The 24,228-nt window shown below is 38.2% G+C and overlaps 1 long non-coding RNA gene across 10 annotated transcripts in view; it reads left to right on the top strand.

Moving 5' to 3' along the window:
* Positions 1-495: 495 nt before the first annotated feature.
* LOC139979799 (uncharacterized) overlaps positions 496-24,228 on the top strand; it is a 35,314-nt gene continuing 11,581 nt past the window's right edge. The window contains exons 1-6 of one of the 10 annotated variants that reach the window (XR_011797335.1): positions 496-768; positions 10,225-10,367; positions 13,407-13,583; positions 15,953-15,991; positions 17,076-17,146; positions 18,932-21,645. This is a non-coding gene — a long non-coding RNA (uncharacterized lncRNA). The other 9 variants (XR_011797336.1, XR_011797330.1, XR_011797333.1 and 6 more) reach the window with 9 other exon arrangements.

Here is a 24,228-nt window from a genome sequence, read left to right as displayed (position 1 = left end):
CCTCCCCTTAGACCCCTCCCCCATATCACTCTAATGCCACTTTGGCCCCTCCCAAACAAAGGCCCTGGATCCGCCAGTGCCTACGCCACTGATGACCATAACCGGGCTCAACTGAGTTTTTGAGAGCGTGTGTATCTCTTTAACCCATTTTATAGATACCATTCTGTTTTTGTCATAAATACGTTAAACTTTAGCTTCACTCTCCCGGGTAGACCATGACCAGAACAACCTAATTTGTTCCAACCAGACGGGTTTCTCCTCATTCGCATCAAAATTGATGCACAGTATACCCACCAGCTTAACAAAAGATTAAGCATAAAATGTCATACCTAAGATGGTCTCCAACTATTGCTATTTGATCGGCCGCCAAGCAGCGGTCGCGTGAGAACACAAAGTCGTGTATCAAAGTCGTCTATTGTGTATTGACGTTTTTGAACTTGAACTCTCATCTAAAGTGGGACATTTTATTATAATGAAGTCACGTGATCGTGTTTTCAAATCACGTTATTTCAGCTTACGTCGAGTCGCGTTCAGCATAAATCGAAACAAACTGGCAGTTGTTCTCAGCTGTTAGCGATCGCATCTTATGCATTACTACAACTTACAATTAGGCCTGTTGTGATTCAGATATAACAAATAGAATAATATGTTCTCGGATTGGAAGTCTTCTCAGTAAATGTTCTCAGATTTAGTGCTCGCGGTGAACGTAATATTATGTTTCCTCTTATTATGCAATATCTTTGCATAATGGAACTTTTAAATGGATGGGTAAGATTGGACACGTTTCGAAGTAGGCTTAGCCGATTGCACTTTAAATTCCTTCGTTTGAAACATCAACTTAATCGTTTCAAGTCAATGCTTAGCCTCATTCACTAAAGGCTTTAACTTAAATCAAAGTTACAATACGTAATATTACTTAGGCCTATAGGCTATAGTCATTTGGCATAATTAGTAACGATTATGCCTATTATTAGTAGGCCTAAAGCTAACAGTGCAACACTGTTATTGTTCAGTCTAAAGGCCCTAGTTCTTAGTACTGTAGTAGTACTAAAAATTGATAGGACGAATGTAGGCCCTACATTAAATATTACTTTCTATCGTAATCATTACTACTTTATAAGTCAATAAGTCCCATTGGGGCACAGTGGCCTGAGTACTATAGGTTGTGTACGGTAACTTAGCGTGTTCCCTAAATTCGCGTAGTGTTATACTTTAAATTATTTGCAACGATAGCCGCAGCTCTGTAGTTGACGTGTTCAAAAACTATTTATAGTATGAAAAGCCAGCCGTTCACTTACACGATTGATCATACCGCGACCCGATCGACGCAACTCGACGTTCGTTACGTAGAAATTAATCGTTGATAGCTAGTCGAGCAGTTTGCATGAGTTAAAGACTGCGACTGATCTTGATTTTGCCAGTTATTATAGTGGCTTCATGAGTCGGGAAAAACTGAACATTGGCGTTTACAAGACTAGAGATTCACGACTAAAACTGTAGTTTAAACCTATATAACCAATGGCGGATTCCTAAATTTTCATATGATAAAAACTACACAGCTAACACGAAAACGTTTTTAAAACGTTATTAAAACGTTTCGTCTTTTGTTTTGATAACGTTATTTGTGGTGTAATAAATATGTCACGAAAACGTTTTCAGGCTATTATTTCAAAACATATTTTCGTTAAAACATTAATGTAACATTAATATGTCATAAAAACTTTATGCCGACGTTAATTTATTTAGCACCACATTTAACGTTATAAAAACATATTGGCTCTTTTCAAAATGGTATGATAACGTTTTGTGTTTGATACCAGCAAACAGTCGTGTGCGCTGATCTTTCGGTCAGTGTGCTGGGAGGGGGTGGGGAGGGGTGGCAGGGGGCGGGGACAGTTATAGAACTATTAATTAGTAATCTTACCCGATTTTCCGGGGGAGGGGGGGGCAGGCGAACAAACTTCGAAAGGACAAGAATTTGTTTTGATGGGGCAAACCACAAAATTACCTCAAACGATATAATTGTCTGTGCATACGAATAACAAATTCATTTTCAATACATGCAAAGTGGGACAAAATAGTTAAATAATATGGTATTGGTTATTCCGTGACAAATCACGGATGACTGTTGCTGGACCCACTTCAAAAATTAAAACTCTCATTGGATGATAAGAGCACCATGATATAAACCTATTCTGAAATTTTCTGTTGCATTGCTTGAAAATTGGCCGAATTATCACACTTTGAAATTCCGCAATATGACGCCACCATGACAGTTTGACATTTTCTTGATGTTTGAGGTATCATTTCTCAGCAATTAAACATCCTACTACCTTCCTATTGCAGAAGCCAATAGATTACTTAAAAGTAAAAATATTAAACTTTTTATTTTCGTTGAAAAATGTGCTATTCTTATTGATTATTTGTTCCTAAGCTATTGCTTCATGGTACTTGATTCTTTCAAAATAATAATTACAATGTTTACTGTAATATATTTGCAAGTTGTTTGCAGTTCTAAAGTTGATACGGTACGTTATGCTGCGATTCAGCATTAGGGAGGTGTTTTGATACCAACGTAACCATGTAATAGCTGTGGGGGTATTTTACTTTAGTTATAAGTATAAAGTTCTTACAACTTACCAAATGCCAGTGTTCTACCTTTTCTCAATGTTAAGATATAAGGTTATAAAGTTGCTCTGATATACCAAAGAGGTCGTCTTTGACAGCTAACTCAAAACGTGTCACGTTGAAAAATCTGATTATTTTTTGAGCTAGAAGAGATATAGTACCACCCTGTTTGTACAAAAAAATGGAGGGTATTATGCATTTCCCCCCTCCAATTTTGGGATTTAACAACCCCCCTGTTTGCTGTTCCACATGTTTTTGAGCGTGGGTATTGTACTTCAAGGTCATTCAATTCAATACTGTGCAGATTTCAATGTCATATAAACAAATAATGTTAGCAATGTGTACTGTCTGCTACCCGTTTAATTCAGAATTTTCAGCATATGCTTATTTCATGGTGTTCCAAGCATACAATAAATTTGGTAAGTTTTAAACGAGGTCGAAGTACCGCATACTTCAAACTTTGGTGATTTGATATGGAATTACCCAATATATAAAATGGAGCACTTTTAAGCATTGAACATCTTGAAAATGTCTCTTTTGTCTAACACTAGCAAGAAAAAGGGCACTTCTTATTTATGAAGAGGCGTACTTTCCAGTTCTGTCCTCACATGTCTTACGTGAAGGAGGCACGCACCAATTTCAGATATCTCGAAATCTATTTTAGATATCTCGAATTCAATTTCAGATATCTCGAATGGCTTTCCATACGGCTGCACAGCTGGGGCGGTGCGTATGGAAAGCCATTTTAACATTTAATCGGGAATTTTAGATATCTGAAATTGTTTCTTATTTCAGATATCTGAAATTGAATTCGAGATATCTTAAATAGATTTCGAGATATCTGAAATTGAATTCGAGATATCTGAAATGGAATTCGAGATATCTAAAAAAGATTTCGAGATATCTGAAATTCTAATTCAGATATCTGAAATTCAATTCGAGATATCTGAAATTGAATTCGAGATATCCGAAATTGAATTCGAGATATCTGAAATTCTATTTCAGATATCTGAAATTTAATTCGAGATATCTGAAATTGAATTCGAGATATCTGAAATTGAATTCAAGATATCTGAAATTCTAATTCGAGATATCTGAAATTGAATTCGAGATATCTGCAATTGAATTCAAGATATCTGAAATGCATATGCATAAATTTCCGATTAAATGTTAAAATGGCACGTATGGAAAGCCATTTTAACATTTAATCGGGAAATTTCAGATATCTGTAATTGAATTCGAGATATCTGAAATTGAATTCGAGATATCTAAAATTCTATTTCAGATATCTGAAATTGAATTCGAGATATCTGAAATTGAATTCGAGATATCTGAAAATGAATTCGAGATATCTGAAATTTTATTTCAGATAGGGCCTATCTGAAATTGAATTCGAGATATCTGAAATTGAATTCGAGATATCCAAAATTCTATTTCAGATATCTGAAATTGATTCGAGATATCCGAAATTGAATACGAGATATCCGAAATTGAATTCGAGATATCCGAAATTGAATTCGAGATATTTCAAATTGAATTCGAGATATCTCCAATTCAATTTCAGATATCTGAAATTCCCTGCTATTTCGAGATATCTGAAATTGATTTTAAGGTATCTGCAATTATTTGTAGATATCTTATAAAATAAATTGGAGATATCTGTAATTTAATTTGAGATATCTGAAATTATTTCGAGATATCTGAAATTCCTTATTAAATGTTAAAACGGCTTTCCATACAGCCGGGCAGTTAGTGGTCGATGCACTAGTACTCGAAACCGGGATCTCCCTAGCCTCAACACAAAAAGACGGCATTGTGATTTCTCTGTCCAGCAAACAAATTGGATTCGACAGGTTTTTCCCTGTGGAAAGATGACGGTTAGCCCTGCAGTGGTACACTGACGGCAGATTCGACGACACTGACAGTTGTTAGTATAACGTCTCTACAGGAAGTCCACATGTAGGCTGAGAACTGTCGTCATCATCATGTACGGAAGCGAACAAGAGCCAGTTTAGTTTTTTGTCATGGTCGTGCATTGTAGTTGCATTGCAGTAAGACATGAAACTCTGCAGTGCCACAACAGTGCAACACTGAGACAAGGCATTAACGTCGGCATGATCGCCCTACGATTATTTCCTGGAATTAAGGATGAGAGTAAGGTGACTGGACATGAATGAAGGTAATGAATGGAGCAATTGCTCATCAACTTACATATGATATTCAACACTACCTTGCAGCTGAACTCTTTTTTTCCATGCACTTTCGGTTGATTCTTCGATGAAAGAAGATATTCCATACCTGATCGATGTAGTTGTGGTGCGTGTGTATGTGACACCTTGCCTATACAGACGTAAAACCTCACTTCGCATAGCTTACTTCATATGTATAGATGCCCAAGTGAGTGGTTTGGCTGGTTTCGTTCAAAGTGGAGGTCAAATGTGGTCAAACTATGGAAAACTTGTACACAAGTACAGATTTGGCGAGTTTCATAGTTGGGTTCGTAGGTGCGGCCCCTGAATAAGTACTAAGTTTCTAGTAACTAAGGTGGCCTCATCAATTGAGATATACAGTATTTACAGTCAAAAACTGAAATGTTTCATAAACAGGAACCGTAGGTCATTGAATTAGTCCAGCTATGGTTATTCTGAAAATTGGTTTGTAAATGTTTAGCTGAATGTGGCTTACATTAGCCCGCCCTCACCCGCTGGTTACGCCACGCGTAATACATCAGTATTTTGCTTCATTACATTAATGCGGCATCTTCTCGAACAATTCAATATATACGGTAGTGATTTGATATTGAATGTCACCTCGGCAGTGATTAAGAAACATATTAGCCATTCCAACCTGGTTTTATATTTGTTGCGCTCTTTAACATATATATAATGAAAGTGTAGCAAATGGTATGACAGATATATGATAAATTTATAAAGATCAACACGCCGGGAAATAAATCCACTCCATGACCGGTTTCGTCCTTTTGGGACTCATCAGGCGAAGGTAGGAATCGAACCTCAGACTTTTGTGTCACAGACCGAAATCCGTACCGGTATATATATATATATATGTATGTATTTGATACTTGGCGTCGATTTTGATATGTCAAAGTCGATTTCTTCCAATCAGAGCGCTAGGAAACAACATGTGACACTGGTCGTCCAATGAGAGCACGAAAAACCGACATATGTCAATTTAATTCGACATATGTCGAGTTCAGGACTTACGGCACACTTGGCGTCGATTTCATCCAATCAGAGCACGAGAAACGTACACATGTCAAGTTCATTCGACTTATGTCGATTTCAGGACTTATGGCACACTAGGCGCACCATAGGTGATAGTACATTTAATGAATCCCAGCGGAATGACCCAGGTAGAATGTTAATAATAATGAATATTCAGCAGGTGGCACACAGTAATTATCCACAGCCGAGCTAGGAGCTATCCATAGAAAATTTCTTGTTTGTTAATGCCATGCATATGCGTAAGAACAGTGTTCTTTTGTTCATGGAAATGGAATTAAACCTTACTAATAACAAGGTGCCGGTGCTGTACATCGTATTAATGGACAGCCACAGTTCGCTATTGTTGTGCGAGAATAGAAACTTTCCAGCACGGGGTCTTTTGCAAAGTTCATGTGATCACGTGATAAACAGTACACAGTCTGGTTCACCAGAGTGTAACCTGATCACGTGAAGTATATATTCCTTTTCCAAGGAACTCGTGATACCCATGACACTTGACCTAACATCGTCACGATCATACGATCACAGTCTCGATATAAGGGTCCAGAGGTTGAGAGTGGATCAAGTTCCATGGTTTTCGTGCCCTGTAAGCCCTATCCGGGTAGACTCTGCTGAGTCTGCGCAGAGACGTGAATGAGTCTCCCTACATAAAAATAGGTAATGCTACGGTTGTTATATTTTCCTCCCATTTCTACAGTCAACGTAAATCACGCGCCCAAATGACCGGAAAGCAGGACAGAACCCCGACCCGATAGTCCTCGAGACAATGTAAACCATAACCCCCCCCCCCCCCAATGACCCGCACCCAATGCACCGGCACCGTCGGACCATGAAGCAATCGTTGGTAATAATTCTCAGTACCTGACTTCGAAGCCAATGCACAAATCCTACTTTAACTGGAATTTCTAGTGTCTATTTAACTTACTATATGGGGAGGAGGCACATCTCCCCAGCCCTACAAGTTCCCTAAGGAAAATATCCCTAAAAAGTTTATTATATCGGTTTTGTGAAAATCAGCCACACTTTCTCTTCGAATTTGTACATGCCACTAGTTTTAGAATCCCTAAATGAATGAATGAATGAAAAGACATATCATTCATTCATTTGCACCCAATACCACTTGAAGAAGTTGGAAGCGACATTTTAATGTCCATAACTTTGTAAATACCTCGGAGCTTGTCGGGGCCCCATAGACCCTTACCGGACAGTGGCCCAGTGGATCACAAAAGGTCCCTAGCATCTTTCACATGTGGGATTTCTATTTATTGCCTTCATCTGGAATTATTGTTCTCAAAGTTTTCTTTACAAGCCCCGGAATCCCGCCCCGATAACTGAACCGTACTATCATAATCACCGAGTAGTAAATACGATTTATTCTCTAAATCTGGTTAAATTGCGATTTTGTGCCTGCTGCGCGCATATGGGCGGCCATTTGTGCAAAAAATACAACGGTGAAAGAAATAAGCAAGAAAGAAAATTGAAAAAGAAGATATATGCCAAATGAAACAAACATAAGTAATGCCATCGTAAACATTTTGTAAGGCACACTTAAAAAGAGAAATAAAAAGACAATCATGTAGCGAAACATCAAAACCTGCAACCGAATGATAAACAAGGAGCATCGAGAAGTCAAAATCGATCCACTTGTCAGAACAAAAAGATTAATCGCCACCATAAAAAGGAAGATGTATTGTAAGCAAAAGAACATTCGAACGAAATCAAAACGAACGCTCACACGCGAAACAAAAAAGTGCTCAGAACAAAAGAACAAGGGGCACCATAAAAACAAAGATGTAACAATAATCAAAAAGACATTCGAACGAAATCAAAACGAACGTTCACGCGAAACGAACGAACGCCTATACATGAACTAAATGGATAGATGCCACTGTTTTGGTTTTCCTTGACCTTGTTATATTACGAAATGTAGTTACGACATCTTGTAAGCACGACACTTCTGTCCAACCATGCTGCACCGTGCTTCACAAGGTAAGTGAACTGTGTGGGCTAATCTTCCTATTGTCATTGAACCCGCAAGAGAATTTTTAACCGGGGCAGAGGCAGACGAGTATGACGAGGGACACTGCCATACTGATTATCATAGACAGGCCTTGTAACCGTGACCAAGTACATATGGGCCTGATGATAAGACACCAAGACACAAAATTTCTATGCAGCAATATCCGGTTCGAGTCGCACCGTTGCGGTGAGCTGAGGGCGTTCCTATAAAAATTATCTACGAGGCGTGCTTAGTGTATCGCCCTCTGTTTTGATTTTGCCCGCTGTTTGTTTTGATTCTGTCCCAACGTTCGTTTTGATTTATGGGGAAAACTTTCAGTCATTGGGGCAAACTTTCATTTAGTTCGCTAGTTATATACCGATGGCTTGCTGTAGTTTAATTTGGTTGCTTAGTCAGTTTCCATTTGGTGCATCTTTTTCTTATTATTAGCTGTATGATCATGTTAATTTTCTTCATTTTGGTCTGTTTAATTCTCCTTTTCTTGTTTAGAATGTTTCATCTCTATATCCTTTCAGTCTATCTATAATCATGGAGGTCTGTTTTACCTCCATGCTAAAATGCACTTCATTATTATTATTGTTCCTTTTCGTCTTTGTTCATGTCTGTTTTTCTCTTGTTTCATCGTTGTATTTTTTTTTGCCCAAATGGCCGCCCATACACCCAGTGGAGGGACAAAGGGAGGATTAAGGGAAGAGGGTGTAGGGAATAAACTAGAAACTAAAGGACGAAGAAAGAAACGTGTGGAGAAAGGGTGGACGAGAGCTATGGGAGGAGTGACGGGGAGGGGGTGGGGGTTACAAGGGGATATGGAGGGGGCGAAACAGAAGAAAAGTTATAGTCATGTCCTTCCTGAATGTTGAGCTCATGAGCAGTGGCGGAGCGTCCATATAGTCAGGGGGGGGGGCGAATGCCCCCCTGACGGACTCAAATGGACCGCTGGCGCCCTTTTCAGCTTTTAGCACTTTTACTTATTCGCGATTATTTAATTTTTTTATTGCGCTCTCATCTACCTATTGACATTTGTCACATTTTGTTGGCGATGACACCTATTTATTCTTCGTTTATCTGCAAATTAGCAAGGCCATGAAAGGTTCGTTTCCGGCGATCTAGGAAGTATCTTTACTCAAAAAATTTTGTACGCTCCGCGCCAACCTATGGTGGCGCTCCGCTTAGAAAGTGTCGAAAGCGCCCCTACAGAACATTCTCGCCCCCCTTGACCAGTACCCCTAGCTCCGCCACTGCTCATGAGGTTGAATGTTGCAAAGTGATTGCATCCACAGTCACTCTCTGCTGAGTCGTACTAGGTCGGGATGGCTACCTAAGGATTCAATCTTCTGTAGGGACTTGTCATTAATGGTATGGTTGGGAAGGTTGAAATGTTCTCCAACCGGGGTCTCGGTCTTCATGGTGTTAACTGTGGGTCTGTGACCATAGAATCGCTTCTTAAGGGTGGTTTTGGTTTCGCCAACATACTGGATGCCGCACACTCTACAAGAGATCAGATAGATTACATTAGTGGTTGTGCTAGTGATGTAACCAAATGGAGAATTAGGCTCCCTTATAAATAATATTAACTACTACAGTATATAGCATGGCAGATGTGGATACAGGTTGATCCAACTAGGCTGAACATTGATGAAAGAGAATTTCAACCACAACAAAGATTAAATATGGAGCAAACATATAGCTTCTCATGAAAATATGTTAATACAAGAGATCAGATAGATGACAATGTGGTGGCTGCAGACGATGCATCTCGAACTAGAAGGCCTTTACAGTGCCAGTGGATCATTTCAAACAATTGAAGTTAATTATTGCATCACAAAATGTATACCTTAGGAAGCACAAGATTTTGTCCTGGAGAATAGTACCCAATGGAGAATTAGACTCCCTTGTAAATAATATAAAATACTAGAGGAGAATTTCAACCACAACAAAGAATAAATACTGAGAAATCATAGGTCCCAGTGAAATATGTTAATATGTTAAATTGATGCGTCACAAAGAGAAAGGGAGAGATATAGTGAAGTGTGGGGGTGGGGGACTGAACCTCTGAATACCCATGGAACTTCCCCTGTTTATGAATGTTACGATACTTGTCTATATAATTTTGTTTGTATAACCCCCTCCCCTCCACCATACTCCCCAACAGTTTCTTAAACAAGCTTATAGGCCTAGGCTGTGGAATCACTGAGAAGATTCTCAACGTTTTCTATTTTAGGCTAACACCAAACAACAGCTTACCAAGCTTGTTGAGGAATTTGTTCAAGAATTGAAGGATGCACCAGAAAAAAAAGATATATTTAAAAAGTATTACTCTTTTTAATATAGATTCACGAAGGGACTTTGTCAACCAGTTGACGCCAAAAGAGTGAAAGACAACAGCTGGGTCCACATGAATGATGGCACATGCACAGTAATTTCAAAATCAGCAATAGACAGTAGCAATGTATGTGGTGCATTTTATAAAAAGGGTAAGTTCTGTTACTATTCTTCTCCAGAAAAAAGAATTTAAATGGTTAAATTATGATACAAATACATTGGATGCGGAGAATCAAAATTCATTAAGAAGTTAAGTACCGAGAATCCAGTTTTTTTCCTCATCAGGTGTTTCAAATGCTATTATTCTGAACCTTCTTTGATTTGTACTATTATTCCACCCTTGGAAATTGTGGCAAATTGCAACCATTGGTTAAATGGACCTTGCACTAATTAAAATGCTTGAAAGCAGTCTGTATATGTAGCCCGAAATTATAGCATGCTATAATTGCTAGAAGTTACTTTCATGGAGATATTTACTCTCCAACTTGTTCTCAGACATTCCAAATGAACATGCAAGCACCAGCGGCGTAACGCCTATGGGCTCGGACGGGGCAAACCCAGGGGCCCCGACCAAAGGGGGCCCCGCTGCACTGATGTACAGAACTTAGAAGAGGGGTACCCTTTTTTCTTTTCTTTTTAACGGCACGTTTTCGTTGGAAAAGAAACTATAAACGAGACAATGGACATATTTTTCTGTGCGTGAATACGTTCGTCAAAAATCATATGCCCCTGCAACTGCAAATCTCGTATCCTTCTTTCCGCACGACTGACTCAAGAGCCTGAGGTAAAACACTGGAACTTGAAAGGCTACGCTGGTACATATTATAGCGAAATAGCGCCTCTAATTTCAATGAATTCGCTCTCGGTCACGGTTGCCACATGACATTGGCCGATAACTGGCCAAATGACACAAATTTTTGCGTATTTTGAACCCCTTTGGCTGATGCTTTCCTCAGCTATCAGCCAAATCGCCGATGCCTAAGATTTGTGTGTGGATTTGTATGTTATCGGCTGTGGTCCTATTTATTACACTTCCAGTCACAGTGGCGACCGCAAAAAGATCATTCTCCAAGTTCAAGCTAATCAAGACTTACCTACGTTCAACCATTTCTCAAGATCGGCTGGATTCGCTGGCTATCCTTTCCATCGGGAGCGAGGTGGCATGGTCACTTGATATAGATGGACTAATCGATATGTTTGCTGACAAGAAGGCCAGGCTCAGTAAATTCAAGCTCTAGCCTTCCAAGTTCTCGGGAACTTGGATACCATTTGTCAACAGGGTCGAGTTACGCCACGGGTGGAAATATACATGTTTATGTTAATTGGGCATTGGTCATTTGGTCTTATTGTCCTTTCAATCTCTTAATGTATTCTAGCTTTGCAACACATTTTTTCATGTTCCCAGTATGACAGACATAGCGGACCAAAAATGTGTCTATGAACGTAGATTTTCCCCAAAATTTCAGTCGATAAAATCACCACGAAATGTTCCATATACGGCTTAGATTGCACCAGAGAGCTTGTAGAACCCCAGAGCTTCCAGGGCCCTAAGGATGGACCCACGCCTTCAGGACTTCGCGCTCCTCGCTCGTGATGTGCGCTGCGCGCACATCGGTTGATTCTCCGCACCAGCCAGGGGGCCCTTCCTTCCCTGGACCCAGGGGCCCCCAGACTCATCGTTACGCCGCTGGCAAGCACAGGATGTCACAATGAGGTAAATTCCTCCAGGCCAGGGTGGTAATAACAGGTTAAGAATTTCTACCAAAGGTGACCATATTTTGAAAATCAGCGTTCCTATAACTAATGTTTGTTATTTTCTCCTGAAAGTGTTGACGATATTGACTTTATGTATGCCTTCTCTATTTTCCAATGGGCTGGTAATTTTGTCCTTTAATCTGATGACCTTGACATGTGCATGTGGGTGTATGTCTGTGTATGTCTATGGAGCTATCTGTTTATAGCTCCATGGTACTGTATGTGCATTTGTGTGTGTGTGTATTGGTCAAAGAAGTAATTAATAGTGTTAAAATGTTTGCTGAAACACCACAACATTTCGGGTATAATCCCTTAATCAAGTATCAAAATAGTAAGTGATCGAAATAAAACGGACACAGGCTGACGCAGGCCTTTAGCTAGTGTCGGAAATTTGGGAGGTCTGGCTTATTGCTGAAGGGAAATGATTATTATTAAATCCGAGCAGCAAAACTGGTTATGATTGACACATACAGTACACAGGCAACAGCTGTATCGAACATTGGCGAAAGTTTAATGTGTAGGTTTTTAACCAAAACTAAAGTGGCGACCATGGATTCCATCAATGCAAAAGTGATATAAGTAAAGTATTTCAGGGAGGATTGAGCATCTTACTTAATATTGGTAAGTTTAGAATCTAGAACTCGCCAAGGCTACGTCGGATCACAACTTGCTGGGCTAGCTAGGCTAGGTCAAATATTAGCCTAGTCTATTTTTTGGCCATCTACAAAGTCAAGCAAATGCAGTTCCATTGTTCCACTGGAATTTCAAGTATTGCAAAGTGTTTAAAGAAATGCCAAATGGTGAATCATTGAGCCAAGTTGATTTCAAAATTATTATATAAACTGGCAATTTCCAAACCTCTCGTCAAACTGCATTTTTCTATGATTTCATTAATGTACATGTGTTAAGCTTGAAAACAACCAGTACAGTTTAGTTAAATACAGAAAGATACAAGCTTTCTGGAGGTTTGAAATTCCAATGGAATGTATTGTTCCAATAAAGACTGTCAATTTCCCAGATGTTTCACTTTTAGACCCTCCTTCAATCTCTGTACATCCACTCTGCTGTGCAATCTAGTCTTCTCACTGCAATGTATATCATGAACCAATGATAGCTTTACATTGCCCTGCTTACATGGAAAATAATGTAGAGTAAACAATCACAAAGTTGTAAGGATGTTACTGAGAAATTATGAATGCATTTTGGAATTATTAGAGTCTGTCTTAACTTTAAACATCCTTGAGGTTATCACTACACTTTTGCCACTACGTCACCCCCCTCCCATTTCTTTCCTTGAATGGCAATTTCTAAATGTGTAGCAAAGTTACAGGTTCCAGCACTCCCCTCTATTATTTAAACCTATGTATGTCCCTGAGGTAGGGAACTTTCCATTTGTAGAAACCTTGTCATTATTAAAAACATTTTCTCTCTTTCAGAAAGAACTAGAAGTCCAAATTGGTTCATTAACCATAGCTTCACAGGTAGTTTGCAAGTTGGCAAATCTGCTGTTTTCACCTGAGTAGTTGAAGTCATGTCGTGTCCTGGGAATGCACACAAATAAAAATGCAGAGCTGAGGCCAGCATTGGACACAGGAAGAGGAATTAGCTGGAAAGTAAGTAAAAGTCTAAAGGCTTCCTTCAGAGTTATAATAATTAGGACCAAAGTTTCAGCTCTCTTTGTGCTTGAACTTTATCAAGTACCCATTGAACATGAAATTTAACTTCCCAAAACCCTTTATGAAAGCTTCAAATTTTTGAATAACACTTTCTGTTATTTACTGTGTAGGCTTCAAGTTAATCAAATAAAGTTTGGTGTTAAACTCATTTCACAAAAAAAACAAAAAAAAACGGCACATGCTAATTATTACCTGAGAAAAGAAGTCATAAGCAAACTTACTCATGAAAATGACAAAAATGTAATTTGATAGTATGTTCAGGTAACTTTATTGTAGTAGGATGTTTAGCAAATTAAGCCTCTGTTTGCTTTCAGGGTTCTGACCAACCCATCAAATTTGAACTTTATTTATTTTCCTATTGTTTGAGATCTTGTGGTAGCAACGTACAGTATAACATAGACCTTACCATGGTTAGGTCAAAGCTGAGAGATTGACTGAAAGAAGGGCAGAAGATTTTAACTTACAATTTTCAACTTGTCTGGGTTTTTTTTGTTGCAACTTCTCATTTGAATAAATTATTTTGAATTGATATTAGAACTGTTTTCAGTTCTGTCTGTCCATGTTGAGAGTATCTATTGGGTGCAAGGGCGGCGGAAGCACTTTAAATCTGGGGGGGCACCAACGTCGAAGGGCACTTTGCAGAAATTCGATTGGACTGATACAGCCTGATATTTAGTACCCTTCATAACTCTTATTGTATTATCTTATTTGCGTGTACACATCACTCCATCAACGCCACCCCCCCCCCCCCCTCAAGGAAACAATGCATACTAGCACTGCAGTACAGTATCTAATGTGCAAATTGGGAAACAAGGAAACGACAAAATGAGGTGAAATCATTATAAAGTCCAAGTCCCTGCACACGCGATCGATACATGCATGAAAGCAAATGAAATATTTCAAAATACTGAAAGAAAAGTAATTTTCTATGTGTTTTCAATGGTTAAACTGATATTATTATGATCATTATTATTGTAACGACTTTGCCAATAATTCTAACCAATTTGGAAGGGTTATAACACGGCAAATGATTGTATGTTATTGGCATGCGATGTAATAACCAACGCATGCCTATATGATATGCACATTAACATGTTGAACGCGCGTGTAGCGCACGAAAAATTGTGGTAATATTTTTCGGGCAAGTCGTTACAGCCCCCCAAATCAAATTGGGCTCCTACGCCTGTGGTAGTAAACATTTAAAACTTCCCGAAATATTTCATTCGACGTGGGTTTCGCTTTGTAAACTCTTTTTTTATTTAGAAATTTTTATGTAGAAAAAGGGCACATTTTTAATCTGAGGAAAAGTGGGGGGGCACGTGCCCCCTGTGCCCCCCGGTTCCGCCGCCCTTGATTGGGTGAATAGGACAAATATTCAATAAAGACTCACTCTCCAACCTCAATGTAAATTACAATCTTAGGAAGAAAAGAATAGATAATACCAAATTTAGTGCCTTTTAAATTGTAAATGTAATTGTCAATTATCATTTTCCTTTTGGAAATCCTGTTTCCTTTGCAACACTATTCCAAGGTATTGCTAGGTTCGCATGCCAGGCTTTTCGTGGGTCTCTTCACTCACACATATATACACCTGGCTTTTCTAGGTTAAACCTGGGTTAACACTTCAGGCTTGTTCGGCCTTTATCTGGCTCTAAATGCGTTACAAAAAAAACAGGCTTTTCCTGTCCAAATGACCATTTTCAAACCCAGAAGTTTTCCCAGATTTCCCTGGATAAAATCCATGCTTTTCCTGGCTTATACTGTATTTCAGGGAATTCTGTGGTTTTATTGCCCTATTTTCGTCTGGGCAGTGATGTGACTACCGATAAGATGGTATCCCCATTTCCTACTTTCATGTTAGACTGCAATTAGTGAGCCTCTTTCCAATTTTCATTTTTTTTTATTGTCAGATATCAAAATTACATTAATTTCATTTTAGAAATGACCTGATTTTGCCAATTAACATGTTATCTAGGACTTGGTTGTTTTGTCTATAAATTGATTATATTTCAGAGCTTGATAGACAAATTCAGTGAATCAATTGATAGCAAATCTATTGACTTGCACTTTACACTAAGAATTTTACAGACACTACTTAACTTCACTGAAATGGCAAGAACCCCCTCAGTCCCCCCCCCCCTGTCATTCCTTTTTCAAATGCATTTGTACTTTATTTGTATTGGACTTTTGAAAGAAATGAATGTTGGAAACAAAGCTCAAGTTGATCATCGCCAATGAGAGAAGTTACTGGATTTGAGATTCTCAATGATCCACTTATATGAATACTGTACATCTTATTTCTACAGGCCAAAATGAGACATTCACTGAAGAAGAAACCAATGAAGGTATGTAAATATAAAACATATTGGAGATCTTATCTAAGGAAACTTGTCATTGCTATCTCACAGGTGACTACGATATTGTTATTTTTTTTTAAAGTAACTCTATAGACTGCCTGAATGTCACTTATTCAAATGGCTTTTACCCAGTGATAAACAAACCCACTTTCTTTGACAGAGTTAGATGACACTATATAAAACCAATGTACAGTATATAAAGATAATTTATTGTCAGGTATTTTGACAACTGATTTAAGTGATCATTTTCCTATATATTCCTTAAGAAACCAGTCACTAAAGCTCCCAAACCATCAAACTGCTGGTATGTTAGAAACTATTGTATTAACAACATAAACTGTGTCATGTATGACATTGCCAACACAGACTGGACTCAGGTCTATGAACAAACATGTGCAGATTCTGCCTATAGCGTATATATCGATAGCTTTAACATTACCTTTAATAGCTGTTTTTCGTATATCAAACATAATATTAGACATAAATATAAACACCATCCTTGAATTACAAAGGGCATTCTAACTTCAATTAAAAGAAAAAATAAACTTTTTAAAAATTATTTAATACACCAAACAGTCACAGATAAATGAGTGTTTACCAGATATCTCAACAGATTGACTAATGTTCTTAGAATACCAAAAAAACTTTATTTTACTGAAAAACTCTCTAATAGTGGAATTGACTCCAAATCGACAGTAAATACTCTCATAGGGAATTAAAAAAAAGAAGCTATTCTCCTATCCATCATCATTCAAAACCGTCTACAGGAATGCAAGCGAACTCTAAGATATATCAAATGAATTCAATAGCTTTCTTGTAAATATCGGGCCATCACTGGCAAATCATGTCCCCTCAAATCTAATCCAACAGACTTCTTGTCACCTAATGACTTTAATGTTCATCAATTTTTCTACTTCCAGTCCAATAAGATGAAATTATTAAAGTGTCTCTTACTTGTCTAAAACAGCACAAATCAGCAGGGTATGATGATTTTAGGCCTGGAATTGCTGAACATATTATTCACCATATTGCTAACCCTCTTTGTCATATATTTAACATGTCTTTTGTACAGGTGTCTTCCCAGACAAGCTAAAGACTGCAGAAGTGACTCCCATCCATAAAAATGGTGATAAAGACATTTTGGTAAATTATCATTGAATTTCTGTTTTACCAAGCTTCTCTAAACTCCTTGAGCGCCTTATGTTTAATTGCATTCACAACTTCTTAGAAGAAAATAACATCCTATATAACAGACAATACGGTTTTCATCCTGGTCACTCAACTGAGATAGCTCTCATTGATGCTGTAAATCTCTCATGCTTTAGATAAAAAACAACCTCAGTTGGAATCTTGACCTTAGTGTAATATTGTGACGAGCCCGCTCCTCCGACATGTAATACTATATCGGGACTCGCGATAGAAAGGTACTGGGGTTATCTTGATGCCGTATTTTATGCTTCTTCAGGAGACGTCTCGAACGGAAGATAGAAGAAAACAATGAGTTCTCAGAAAAACAAGTTGACAAGATAGGATTTGATTAGTGATTCGGTATAATTTCTTCTCTGTCGATTCTCATACAAACAAAATTACAATGATTTGACTCCGTCAATTACGCAGTTCGAAGGAGTGATGAAATGGTGACGAAGTGAAAAACTTGCGGGACCCATGCCACCTTTTATACATCACTCTACCGAAAATCCCTCTGCGCACAATCAGAAGGCAGCCAATAACCTGCTCATCCTGCATTAACTTAACGATATAAAAATCATTGGATAAATGACTGATCTGCCCTGATTGGTTGGGAGTTTGGAAGTCCACCCCTTTTTTATGGAAACTTCCATACCACGTGAGAAGAACCTTCTCGGATGTTCTACAGACACATCGAATCTATTTTGGGAAAAGGCCCTGTGACATGATTCAATAAGATAGTTAAAACTTCTCTTGGGAAAACTGAATCTTTGACCTAGATAAATATATAAGGGCCTGTACAGTGTCTCGATGGAGTGTTTCGGTAACATCAAAGAGACAGTATTACTATTTCATAACATTAGTAAGACATTGACACAATTGATCACAACAATCTGCTAACAAAGCTCTCTTATTATGGTATCAGAGGTACAGCACATTCCTGGTTCAATAGTTACATCAGTTCACCTCATTTAATAATAGCTCTGACCCCCTGCAGATAAATTGTGGAGTACCACAAGGTTCCATGTTGGGATGACTTCTATTCATCTTATATGTCAATGACATTTCCCACATTTACCAGGATTCATGAGCTCTCTTATTAGCTGAATGATACAAATATTTTCTTCACGTGAAAAGATGCAAAACTTGTACAGGATAAAATTAATAACGAAATAAATTGTTTCAATGAATGGTTCAAAGCCAATAAATTATCTTTAAATATTAATAAAACAAATATTGTGGTATTTGGATCATATAGCAAAAAGTGGGATCTAGAGATCTTTGTGAATATAAATATCACAATCAATAAAGTCGACAATGCTAAGTTTCTGGGAATCACCATCGATGCAAATCTTACTTGGCAAATTAACCATATTCATTCACTTTACGTAACTGTAGCAAGTGCTGTTGCTATTATTTCAAATGTTAAGTACCATATACTGTGTAATGTCATTAGAACTTTTACAACACATTAATACATCCTCATCTTTCATATTGTTCCACCATTTGGTTGGGGGCTATTCTTTTTGTCTGACTAAAACTAACAGTCTTACAAAAGCGAGCTATTCGACATATTGGGAACATACCTCAGCGTGCAAACACCAGTAAATTATTTTCTTCACTAAATCTTCTTAAGTTGTCAGATCTAATCCACTAGAATCTTGCTACTTTTGCTTTAAAAGTAACACAAGGGCATGAAAATAAAAATATTTTACAAGTCCTCTTGTTGTTATTTTTCAGGACTCAGCAAAATCTGTCCATGGGCATCTGGATGACTCTGAGAGAGTTATTAGTATAATTCCTTCAAGCTGCTGTTTCATTGTTGATGTTATTTAGTACCGAACGCTCTCTTATGTAAAAATTACCCAAGTAGTCACCTGTTAAATAGCAGTGCAGTAGTACCAACCTACATTTTCTGTAGTCTCGGACTTGGACCCTGGATGTCTGGGATCCAGACTTTTTGTCATACTTGTCTCAGATCCAGATACTTTTTGACTGAGTTCAGGCAAGTCCACTCATGGTGGGATTATACTGTTTGAGGAAGAACCGTGGGACCGTGCGGGGGGGGGGGGGGTGGGGGCTGGGGGAGGATCATGTCAACCCAATATTTTTATAATCCCCACCGGTTTCATACACAATGTATCAAAGACTGGAACAGTATGAACTATCTTTTTAACTGTTTCCATTCATTTAGAAGATAGTACAGTATTCAAATGGTGGCCTTTACTGTAGAGTTGTTTACTCTATTGTTCACTCTGATAGTTGAGTATAATTAAGTAACATAATATATGCTGCTAGACACTTGGGGCGATATTTTATGAAGGAAGTACGTTCCTTTGTAGCTACTTGTTCTGTTTGCTATATGATCTAACTGTTAACAATGAATTATTTGACAACCTGTAGGCTTTATTTTCACACTCAAATGAGTACTTATTAATGATTACCCACATTGTTGATTATTATAGATGTGAGCTTGTAAGCTTGTATTTGTATACATCTCTCTCCAGAGGCTCCAGTTCACCGTACTTTCATCAAGGGATGTCATTTTGCATGTTTTCAGTTTTAGTACTTTTATCTTTTATTTTACTGTTTTATCATTCAATTATGGTGTGTATGTATGCTGTTGATAAATAAAAAGGATTCCAGCTTCCATGGAGTGGTAAAATAAATTGCTGTCCTTTGAGTTTCTTATAAAGCTAAGATTTATATCAGAGCTGTAACATTATGTAAATGTGGTTTTCTGTTTCTTAATCTTGGCGTCCAATTGCACTACACATCCAACAAGTGCAGATATCCCCCTCCCCCCCCCCTCCAAAGATAAGAATGGGGTTACACGGCCCTTGTAAAAATAATAATCAGCAGTTATTTTTACGAAGCTTAACCGAACACAAATGTGGGAGAAGCACAAGCGTATGGATCACAACTTACACCTCGGGTGGCTTCCAATTCAACATTTTTTATAAAATTTAGAAATTCATTTCAGATGGGAAAACTGTAGACTGCTCTTAGATGATAAACCCACCTTACATAGAACCTCCTGATTGCCAAACCTCATTGCTTCAAATGCCATTGCCTTTATCCACTTGATCACAGCACCAGTGATTCATCCTAGATGAAACCTGGCAGAGGGAGGGGGGGGGGGGGCACCTAAGTTACAGTTACAGCAACTGAAGTAGATATAACTATTGATTCTATTAAAATTTACCAAACCTCTACTTTACCAAACCTCTACTTCAAAACATGCATAAGGAACAGATGCTCTAGGACTCAAATGAAGATGCACAAAAAGGTAACACTGTACTTGAAGAACAAAACCTCTACATGGATCACAGAAACAGTGAATTTCATTTAATACCTTCATTTATTTGGGGGAATGGGTTAAAAATTCAGACAATTTATCCAAAAAATCTCAAATGTGACATTTTATCACAAAATTCTAGCAGTTTTTGCCAAAATTTGTTGTATCTGGAAATGTTCATGTAGCCAGCTAAACAATTTTAGGCTGACATTTTTATGTCAAGATTTGCCCCAAGAGTCCGGCCCCCTCAAAAAGTGTAAATTATTATCTTTAAAATGTCTGTCCCATGGATACGCCAGACCTACACCCCCGTCCCCCCCCCCCCCCAGGTTGATCATGACAGTAGGCCTACTGTCCCGCCTAGGCATAATGCCAGACCAACCCATTCTGGTAATGCTATATTGGTCATTAAAACAACTTTTGTGACGAGATCCGCAGCGAACTCAATAAATTATCTTGACCAACATGTTTAAGGACGTTAGGCCTATGTCATGAGACCATTTGAATTGTTTCGTTGTAAATGTAATGATTCCAAATGGATATGCATCTAGCATGTCATTGCTAGTTTATCTTCGGTCAGACGCATATGGCAAGCCATGTGGGACAAACACCGCATAATATATCCGCATATTAATTTGAATATATATGCGTATATTTGAATATGCATGTGTTGTACATGCGTATAGTTTCGCTTTTTGTAGCGATCTCGCGAGCCTGCCAAAATATTCATCGTTTGATATATGTACACAGCAAGAGCGGAAATGTGTTTTCGTGTACATTCGAATTAATCCATGCATAAATTGGATTTAATCCCCATATGTATTCTATTTAATACGTGTATATATTCGAATTAATACGTGTCTATATTCGAATTAGTACGTGTATATATACGAATTAATATGCGGATATATTTAAGCCATATGATTGGCTAATAATATACGCGTATATATTCCAATTAATACGCTTATAAATTACAATTAATACGTTGATATATTATGCGGTGTTTGTCCCACATGGCTTGCCATAGACGCACACGGTCGTGGTCAAAGGTTAAGCTAAGGAGCGCGAATTATGATCTGTATATACTGTAAAGCTCACGAAAGGTTGCACGAGCAGTTAATTCGCTTCCTGGCAGCCGTTGGCTAACATTTCATACGTAATTGTAATTTGTAGCCTATTCTGTACGGGGAGTAACTGCCAAAGAATGTGAATGGCAGATATATTCGCCAGCTCGAAGGTTGTGTATTAGTTTTGTGGAGCAAGTTAGTACTTCACATTGTTTGAGTCAGCGAGCGTGAGAAATTAGGCTAGCCTATCATATAATCATATATCGCTTAGGCCTAACGATAGGCTAGCTTACGTAGGCACTTGCGTCTATACTAGTAAGTTGGAATGCTAACCTAGCCTAGGCCTAATATGATTATGATATTCACTAGACAATTAACGTAAGTAAAGTAAGACACTTGATATCTTCCGACAAAATACTAGACCTAGCTGGTTGGGCTTAATTACTTTCTGGTTAAGGCTAGTACAGTTAGGCTAGGCCTTACTTAATTGGAGTCTTTAAATTACTACCACTGTACCAGAGCAGCCTACCATAGCCTAGGCTATGCCATCTAGCACTTATAACAGTAACACATCCTCAAGAAACTCGCAGCCGGACAAATTAGCTTAGGATGAGAGCTCTCTCTCTTTCCTTTTTTTTTCCATCATGACAGGCAAAGCCGGCTCCTGTTAGTTCCCGGACCGGAGAAATGTTGGTTTATTCTCCAACTTCCAAGGATAAAAACAATAGTTTCCTCCCTGAAATTATATTTAGGCGTTGAAACCAATGTTTTTCAGGGGAGGAAAGAAAGACGGCTTGGCTGTGGAAAGAATTAATTTAGGTAGTGAAGCAACTGTACGTAGTAAATGTATCTTGTGATTTAGGAGAGTTTGGTGAAAGAAAGGAACATATTTCAAAGAGACACTTGCAATACTTGTAGTATTTGAAGAAACTGGTAAATAGGAAAACAAGGAGAGGAACCAAGGCGGGCATACCCATAGGCTAAATTTTCTATGTTATTTCATTCCCACAATGAATGCCATACAAGCAAACAACCCATTACCACTATGAATTCCACGCATGTAAATTACCCCATGTTCGCATACAATCCTATGCAAACAATCCAGCCTATTCACAAACACTTTTTATCTTCCAATCACTGCACAGTTACACAAGTATACCTGGTCACATTTTCTATTTTCCTTCACACTATCACAACTTTCTTTAGCTTACTCTACAAAGAAAATATGCCGTCAGAGCCTACAGAACAACAGTCTCCTCCCTTGAAAATAGCATCTTAGTTTCCTTAACCATGTTATTTTTCACCCTTAATGTTACCTTTCTCCCTTAAATCTTTTCCTACAGTTATTCCACCTATTCTTTCCACATAGCCTAGCCAATATGCCTCCCATGAAAAACCTTAGTTAACTCCCCTGAAAATGTTAGTTTCCAGTGAAAACGTACTTGACTCCCCTATGTTGTAGGGGAGGTAAGTTACTCAACTTTTTAGTGGGAGGAAAATAACGTTATTTAGGGGAGGGAACAAATGGCCCCAGGCTAGGCCTACCACCAAATGAAAATGGGAAACCTAGGCTAGCCTACCAAAGCGGAGGCTAGATAGAGATGAGGACGAACTAGCCTATCCTAGGCTTCTTATACAAGCAACGGTACTTTGTAAAATGAAATTCTCAAGCAATTAGGCCTAGCTCTGTGGTCTAATTGATGTTGGTGATGGTTCAAGTATGGAGAAAACTCTCCATGCAAGCTGATGTTACCTAGCATAGGCACCTAAATTGATATACATGTATTAATTTGATCAACTAGCATAATTTTGACCTGAAGCTAGGCTTAACAGTATTGGTCCAACTCTCGGCATATCTTTATCAGATCATAGACTTCTTTTGATGCCTAAGGCATGATTTTATGGTCGGCAGAACTGTTTCACTAAAACTTTGATTATTATTCGACCTCTCATTGTTGAGTAATTGTCTTTAAGTTGGTTTTTAATTTGAAAACATTGATTGAAAGTTGTGAGGAACACAACTCATGGTAAACACATATTAAGAGTATTGAGAGATAAGTACAATATATAGTATCTCTGTCCTTGTTGATATAGAATATTATTACACAGGTGCTAGAAGTCATGGAAGCACATGAGGGTTTACCATGAATATACTAATATGTTGTTGGTACTTGTGTATTGGCTGAAAAGCCAGTTTTCATCTTTGCTAAGTGTACATGTTGTAGCTTAAGTAGTACTTACTTACTACCCATTATGCCTTCTGGCACATAGGGCAGCAACAAAAGTCTTCCACTCCTTCCGATCCTGGGCTTATTTTTGGATGGTACCCCATGTGTGGTTCAGGTCCTTAATCTCCCCTTCCACAGACCTTCGCCAAGTGTTTTTAGGATGTCCCCTGTAGCTTAAGTGTCGGTTCTTATTTCACTTGTCAAGTTTCTCGTTTGAAGAATGATGTTTATTTCAGAAATTTTTCAATTTTCCAGTTCTTCATGAATGTGCTTGCTAAGTTTGTATAAACTAGTACATGCTCTCAAAATTGTTTGGCTGATGAAATGTTCTCAAAATTGTGTTGAATTCATTCCTTTCAATTGGCTTGACCATTATAGTGAACAATGTACATCAAAGGAAGTTTTGGCATTTTACAAATTACTCCATAGGTTTGATAGCAATGT

Source organism: Apostichopus japonicus, chromosome 14, assembly GCF_037975245.1.
Source record: "Apostichopus japonicus isolate 1M-3 chromosome 14, ASM3797524v1, whole genome shotgun sequence".
NCBI classification, from domain to species: Eukaryota; Metazoa; Echinodermata; class Holothuroidea; order Aspidochirotida; family Stichopodidae; genus Apostichopus; species Apostichopus japonicus.
The sequence above is the reverse complement of the archived record's forward strand: the minus strand, read 5'-3'. Positions and strand labels throughout refer to the sequence as shown.